Raw genomic sequence first — 8,510 nt, forward strand, 5'->3', positions numbered from 1 at the left:
GTGTGATTTTGTTCGTAATCTTTTGGATAGATACCCAAAAGTGGGGCTGCTGGGTCATAGGGGAGTTCTATGTTTAGCCTTCTGAGGAATCTCCATACTGCTTGCCAGAGTGGCTGAACCAGTTTACATTCCCACCAACATTGAAGTAGGGTTCCCTTTTGGCCACATCCCCTCCAACAGTTGTTATTGTTAGTTTTCTTGATATAGGACATTCTTACTGGGTGAGATGGAATCTCAATGTTTTTTTTTTTTTTTTTGGCCAGTCCTGGGCCTTGGACTCAGGGCCTGAGCACTGTCCCTGGCTTCTTCCCGCTCAAGGCTAGCACTCTGCCACTTGAGCCACAGCGCTGCTTATGGCCGTTTTCTGTATATGTGGTGCTGGGGAATCGAACCTAGGGCCTCGTGTATCCGAGGCAGGCACTCTTGCCACTAGGCTATATCCCCAGCCCCTCAATGTTGTTTTGATTTGCATTTCTTTTATGGCCAGTGATGTAGAACATTTTTTCATATGTCTCTTGGCCATTCTCATTTCCTCATCAGAGAAGTCTCTTTTTAAGTCTCTAGCCCACTTGATGAGGGGGCTATAGGTTCTTTGCAGTTTTGTTTTGGAGGAAGGTAATTTTTTTAGTTCTGCATATATTTTAGATATGAAGCCTTTGTCCGTTGAATGTCCAGTAAAGATCTTCTCCCAATCTATGGGATTTCTGTTTATCTTGCGAGCTATGTCCTTTGTCCTGCAGAAGCTCTGCAGTTTGATGCAATCCCATTTGTCTAACCTTTCTTTGATTTGTAGCCTTTCTGGGTCTTTGTTAAGAAAGTTCCGTCCTGTGCCAAGGAGCCCAAGTGTTTCTCCTACTCCTTCGATTAGTATTTTCATGGTGTCTGTTTTGATTTCTAGGTCTTTGATCCATTTGGAATTGATTTTGGTGCAGGGTGATGTATAAGAATCTAGTTTTAGTTTGTTGCATGTGTTGAACCAGTTTTGCCAGCACCATTTGTTAAAGAGGCTATCCTTTTTTCAGACTATTGTTTTAGCTCCTTTATCAAAGATTAAGTAGGCGTAGTTCTGTGGGTTCATTTCTGGGTCTTCAATTCTGTTCCATTGGTCTTCAGGCCTGTTCCGGTGCCAATACCAAGCTGTTTTTATTACTATAGCTTTATAATACAGCTTGAAGTTGGGTATTGTAATTCCACCAGCACCGTTCTTTCTGCTTAGGATTGTTTTTGCTATTCTAGGTCTTTTATTGTTCCATATGAATTTCTGGATTGCTTCCTCTATTTCATTAAAAATGGCGTTGGGATATTAATGGGTGTTGCATTGAATTTGTAGATAGCCTTTGGCAATATTGCCATTTTGGTTATATTAATCCTCCCAATCCAGGAGCATGGGAGGTTTTTCCATTTCCTTAGTTCTGCCTTAATTTCATTTTTCATGTTTTTAAAGTTCTCATCGTAGAGGTCTTTCACTTCTTTGGTTAAGGTTATTCCTAGGTACTTTATGTTTTTTGAAGCTATTGCAAAAGGAGTTGTTTTCCTGATTTCAGCCTCGGTCTTTGGGTCATTAGCATAGAGAAAGGCCGTTGATTTTTGAGGGTTTATTTTATATCCTGCAACTTTGCCAAAGTTTTGGATCAGCTCTAGTAGCTTGGGGGTAGAGTCTATGGGGTTCTTTAGGTATAGGATCATGTCATCTGCAAAGAGAGAAAGTTTAACTACATCTTTTCCTATTTGGATCTCCTTTATATTTTCTTCTTACCTAATTGCTCTGGCTAGGAATTCTAGTACTATGTTGAAGAGAAGGGGAGAGTGGACATCCCTGTCTTGTTCCTGAATTTAAAGGAAATAGCTTTAGTTTTTCACCATTTAGAGTTATGCTGGCTGTTGGTTTGTCATAAACTGCCTTGATTATATTCAGGAATGTTCCCTGGAATCCCAATTTTTCCAGGGCTTTTAGCATAAATGGGTGCTGGATTTTATCAAACGCTTTCTCCGCATCGAGTGATATAACCATGTGGTTCTTTACCTTGCTCCGGTTGATGTGGTGAATTGTTTTAATTGACTTGCGTATATCGAACCAACTTTGCATCCCTGGGATGAATCCAGTTTGATCGTGGTGTATGATTTTTTTGATGACCTGTTGAAGTCTATTGACCAGAATTTTGTTGAGAATTTTTGAGTCTATGTTCATCAGGAAAAATCGGTCTATAGTCCTCTTTCCGTGATGAGTCCCTGCCTGGGTTATACTGGCTTCATAGAAAGTGTCTGGTAGTGAACGTTCTCTTTCAATTTCATTGAAGAGTTTGAGAAATATTGGTGTGAGTTCTGTTTTGAAGGCCTTGTAGAATTCTGCAGTGAATCTGTCTGGACCTGGGCTTTTCTTGGATGGGAGATCACTTATTGCCAGGTCTCCATCTTTGGTTTGGCCCGAGCAGGGCCAGGATGAATGCTACCAGCAGGGGGCATAGGTGGCACACAGGAGGCCCTGGTCAGGGCAGGACCATTTATGATTTTTTTTGCTTTGTTTTGATGCTGGTTCTGGGTATTCTCCCTGAGCTTTTTGGATCAAGGTCACTGCTCTACTTCTTGAGCCATAGCTCCACTTCCAGGGTTTTTTTTTTTTTTTTTTTTTTTTTGTGTGTGTGTGTGTGTGTGTGTGTGTGTGTGTGGTTAATTGGAGATAAAAGTCTAACAGACTTTTGGGCCCTGACTGGCTCAGAATCATGCTACTGAACTCTCAGCCTCCTCAGTAGCTAGGATTACAGGTATAAGCCACTGGCACCTGACAGTAATGATCATTTTCTCTCTCTCTCTCTCTCTCTCTCTCTCTCTCTCTCTCTCTCTCTCTCTCTCTCTCTCTCTCTCTCTGTCTCTCTCTCGTCCTGGGGCTTGAACTCAGGTTCTGGGCACTGTCCCTGAGCTTCTTTTGCTCAAGGCTGTGACATTAGAGTGTCACAGCGCTACTTCCAGCTTTTTCTGTTTATGTGGCACTGAGGAATCAATCCCTGGGCTTTGTGCATACTCGGCAAGCACTCTACCACCGAGCCACATTCCCAGCCCAATGATCATTTCCTCCCCCCCATTCTTTTCTTTCTTTTTTTTTTTCCATCTTTGGGTCTGGCTCACTTCACTTAGTATGATTTTTTTCCAAGTCCTTCCATTTCCTTACGAATGGGGCAGTGCCACTCTTTCTGATAGAGGCATAGAATTCCATTGTCTATATGTACCACATTTTCTTAACCCACTTACCAATGATCATTTTTTTTTTTTTTTTTTTTTTTGGCCAGTCCTGGGTCTTGGACTCAGGGCCTGAGCACTGTCCCTGGCTTCCTTTTGCTCAAGGCTAGCACTCTGCCACTTGAGCCACAGCGCCACTTCTGGCCGTTTTCTGTATATGTGGTGCTGGGGAATCGAACCCAGGGCCTCATGTATACGAGACAAGCTCTCTTGCCACTAGGCCATATCCCCAGCCCATTTTTTCTTTTTCTTTTTTTTTTTTTTTTGGCCAGTCCTGGGCCTTGGACTCAGGGCCTGAGCACTGTCCCTGGCTTCTTCCCGCTCAAGGATAGCACTCTGCCACTTGAGCCACAGCGCCGCTTCTGGCCGTTTTCTGTATATGTGGTGCTGGGGAATCGAACCTAGGGCCTCGTGTATCCGAGGCAGGCACTCTTGCCACTAGGCTATATCCCCAGCCCCATTTTTTTTTTTTTTTTTTTTTTTTTTTTTTGCCAGTCGTGGGCCTTGGACTCAGGGCCTGAGCACTGTCCCTGGCTTCTTCCCGCTCAAGGCTAGCACTCTGCCACTTGAGCCACAGCGCCGCTTCTGGCCGTTTTCTGTATATGTGGTGCTGGGGAATCGAACCTAGGGCCTCGTGTATCCGAGGCAGGCACTCTTGCCGCTAGGCTATATCCCCAGCCCCTCAATGATCATTTTTTAAAAACACATTTTTACAAACACCACAGTTCCTGTACTAAATCAGAATGTATAAATTTCAGAATGATGCATTAATGGCTGTGCCACTTCTGACATTTGTAGGTAAGTGCCAGCAGTTTCTGGAAAAGCAAGTTGTTGTTTTCTGAGGTTCTAAAATAAGTCATCCCCATCATTTCTCATGCTCTGTGGCTCAGACAAAAGTCCTGGTAGAGATAAGCTGTGCTAGACCTTTGTAAGAAGATAACCAGACACCATCTGTTTCGTCATGGGAACTATATCATATCTCTCTAAGGAAGGGCTGATAACTGGTATTGTCAACAAGCAGAAGGCAAGATAGACTATGGCTCTCAGGAGAGGAAGGTGCCCAGGGTTGGTTCAAGCCTGGCTAAAGAGTCAATTGTAACATTCTCCTACTGCTATGGCTACCTGAGAAACCAGCCACCCTTATAAATGCCCTGTCCAAGAACAGTTATAATCTTTCTTTCTTTCTTTCTTTCTTTCTTTCTTTCTTTCTTTCTTTCTTTCTTTCTTTCTTTCTTTCTTTCTTTCTTTCTTTTTTGTCAGTTCTGAGTTCTGAGCACTGTCCCTGAGCTTCTTTTTGCTAAAGGCTAGCACGTATAGTAGCACGTATAGGCTCAGTACCACTTCAGGCTTTTTCTGTTTATGTGGTGTTGAGGAATCCAACCCAGGGCCTCATGCATGCAAGGCAAGCACTCTACCACCAAGCCAGTCAAAGTTTGTTATTTGTTTTTATAAACATCAAGTGGGCTCCAAGTCTCCTCCGCCCCATGCCTTTTTTTTTCCATTTGGCTGGTCTTGGGGCTTGAACTCAGGCCCTGGGTGCTGTCCCTGAGCCTCTTTGTACTCAAGGCTAGTGTTCTACCACTTGAGCCACAGCATCACTTCTGTTTTTTTCTGAGTAGTTTATTGGAGATGAGTTTTTCTGCCAGGGCTGGCTTCTGAACCATGCTCCTCAGATCTCAGCCTCCTGAGTGGCTAGGATTACACGTGTGAAATGCCAGCTCCTGGCTCTTTTTGTTTTAATTGCCCAAAAGAAAAAGTTCACATCTGGACATTTTGTAAAGCACTTCTACATTCTCTTTTCTGCAGTGGAAGTAGGGATCTTGGGAGACATGAGAGCCTGCTGTTGGCTCAAATGTCATGACATGGATCATAAAGCTTTCATCCAAGTTTTCTCAAATGGGCTTTTAAAATTCCTGCTTCAAAATTCTCTTTTTGAGCTTTCAGTAGGTAAGCAATTGGTACTGAGATAGAATTGGTGACAGGCTTGCAAAAACAAGAATATCTAAGCCAAGCACTGGTGGCTCATGCTTGTAATTCTAGGTAGTGGGAGGTTGAGATCTGAGGTTTGAAGTTCAAAGCCAACCTGGGCAGGAAAGTCTATGAGACACTTATCTCCAATTATGTGCCAAATAGCCAGACATGGAGCTATGGCTCAAAGTGGTAAAGTGCTAGCCTTGAGCAAAAGAGCTCAGGGACAGTGCCATGGTGCTGAGTTCAAGCCCCAAACCACCACCAAACAAAAAGCATTTCTAAAATCAACAACTTACTTCCTTTAGTAAATATATCATGGAGAGTTATTAAAGAGCATATTAAAATTAAATGAAGGTTTTTTTGTTTGAAGATTATTATGCTCTGTAAATATTCTACAAAATAGTAGTTATAGACACACAAACAGCATCTATCTGGAGACCTAAGTTTTACTAAGAGCTTTAATTCAATTAGCTGTGGATGATTATATCACTTTTTGGGGGGTCTTAAAATCCTCATCTGCACAGTTAAAACTTTGAGTAAAGAGAGCACCAAGCACCCCAGCTGTCGGTATGAATGTTCTCTCTACTACAGTGTTGTGCTACAGTATTGTGGTCAGGTTAACTCCAGAGTCCTAAAGGCTTCCCTGAGAAGGATGGATCCATAACTATAAAATTCTTTAAAAAGATGGGAATGCTGGGCACCAGTGGCTCATGCCTGTAATCCTAGCATGAATTAAACCCATGCTTACACATATATGGAAAACGGCCAGAAGGGGCGCTGTGGCTCAGGTGGCAGAGTGCTAGCCTTGAGCGGGAAGAAGCCAGGGACAGTGCTCAGGCCCTGAGTCCAAGGCCCAGGACTGGCCAAAAAAAAAACCAAAAAAACAAAAACAAAAACAAAAAAACAACCCATGTTTCCCAGTTACTCTCTGCTCTATTATATTCTGTAAGGAGCTAAAACCACCTTTCCCCAAGCAGTATACGTGCATACACTACACCTTAATGTTAGTGCCTGAGATGATGGCACTTTGTCAGTCTCCAAGGCTTTCCTCCGTGTACGTTATTAAGCATTGCTATAAACCAGTACTCAGAACTCTTTGTTTTCTCCCCTGGCAGTGTTCCTTGAGAATTTCTTCAGCTTCTGATAGAAAATGATCTGGGCATGTCATTTCTGATCCTGGCAAGTGGAACAGGTTGAGGCAGGCTGAAGAGTGAAACTGACAAAAATGAGCCAAATTTGAGGAAGGGGTATTCCAGGTATATTTGCAAGGAACTTTTGGTTCATTCTATTCCTTGAATATTGAGGCATCAGTTTTCAAAAGTTCAATGTGAACATGACTCATTTGGAGACAGTGTCAATGTGGTGATTCCCAAAAGAGTTTTGGATCCAGTAGATCTATGATAGAGCACTGGAAACCATGTTCTAAATACCTATCTCAAGCAACAATTGTGATGTAAGTGACCTTAGAAACACTTTAAGAAACAGCACATTAGCAGTGATGAGTTGTTGTTTATTTCAGGCAGAAAACAAAAAGAAATATCCTCCTCTTCCAGTTTTAAACAATTTATAGATCACAGACACTCTGAGGTTCTGACTTAATCCTGACAACTAGATAAATTATTTGACCAAGGTAACTCAGCTGGTTCATGGTAGACAGCTGGGAGTAGAGCTGGGGAGTGATGACCCATGGTAGACCTGGGGAGTGATGATCACTACCAGGGTTAAGATCCTGGTCTTAACCATCATTTTTAGGCAAATGAAATATTAAATAAGAACTGTCAGCTGTATTACACATAGTCAGCACAAACCATTGTTATCCACGGGATTTGTTTGTATGTATGTGTGTTCATATATGCATATATTGTCACCAAAAGTTGATTATTTTACTATTGACGAGTTATTAAAGTTTAGGGAAACTGTTGTATTCCATGATGAGACTTCAAATGTGATTCAGAGGAGTGCTGGGAATATGGCCTAGTGGTAAAGTGCTCGCCTCGTACACATGAAGCCCTGGGTTTGATTCCTCAGCACTACATATATAGAAAAAAAGCCAAAAGTGGTGCTGTGGCTCAAGAGGTAGAGTGCTAGCCTTGAGCAAAAAGAAGCCAGGGACAGTGCTCAGGCCCTGAGTCCAAGCCCAAGGACTGGCAACAAAAACAAAACAAATAAACAAATGTGATTCAGAGGAGAGAACATCTGAGCAGGATTTTCAAAATCTATTTTAACCTTATTGGGCCAGGGAGAATTCCACATTCTCTACCATATATGTATATGTATGTATGTACATATACATATATATGTATATATAATATCCACACACACACACATATATATATATATATATATATATTTTTATTTTTATTTTTGCCAGTCCTGGAGCTTGAACTCAAGACCTGGGCACTGTCCCTGAGCTTCTTTTGCTCATGGCTAGCACTTTACCGCTTGAACCACAATGCCACTTCCAGTTTTTTCTGTTTATGTGGTTCTGAGGAATGGAACCCAGGGCTTCATGCATACTAGCCGACCACTAAGCCATATTACCAGTCCTCTACCAGATTTTTTTCACTTTGATACATATTATTTTGTTTTATTTTTTATTGAGTTTAAGTAACTATATATTTCACAGTATACACTTTAACCTTCACAATGATGAAAATCATCATTCTATTCTACAAAGTTTATGAACACTATGAACTTTAACAATAAAACTTCCAGATTGGTACATTTCTTTCCTTTTGTTCCCTCTTTCTCTCATTCCCTCTCTCTCATCACTGCCCTTGAGTTGCTTGGTTTACTTTCATCACTGTCTGATGTAGCTGATGGGCCCCTCTGCTGTATTTCCCACCCCCCTCTTCGCATTCATTCTGTGCTCTCTTCCCAGCTTCCCTCAGATGTGCTTGTGAACACCCCATAAATGAGATAAAGAATATAGAGTCATTGAAAAATAATAAGACAATTTCAGAGAGGTCCTTTGTTTCCTTATTATTGGGGTTCTTTTCAGTCTGCCTCTATCAGATTTTTAAGGCAATATTATGTCCAGTGTTTTCCAAACTGAAAATAAAAACCTGACAATCTATCAAAATTCTTAATTTGAAGGAAATGTCACAAGCAAGTCAATGTGGATGTCATATTCATTTGCTATGTGGTCTTTTTGAATGGAAACATAGAAGTAGAAAAGGTGAAGGGTAAAGAGTTGAATTTATAGATGAAGGGAAGGACCCAAAAGCCCAACAGTGAAAATGATTAAGTAAATTATGACATCAAGTTTCGTGTTAGTCACATTCACATAGTCACGGGTTTTATTT

This window comes from Perognathus longimembris, chromosome 1 (assembly GCF_023159225.1).
Source record: "Perognathus longimembris pacificus isolate PPM17 chromosome 1, ASM2315922v1, whole genome shotgun sequence".
Taxonomy (NCBI): domain Eukaryota; kingdom Metazoa; phylum Chordata; class Mammalia; order Rodentia; family Heteromyidae; genus Perognathus; species Perognathus longimembris.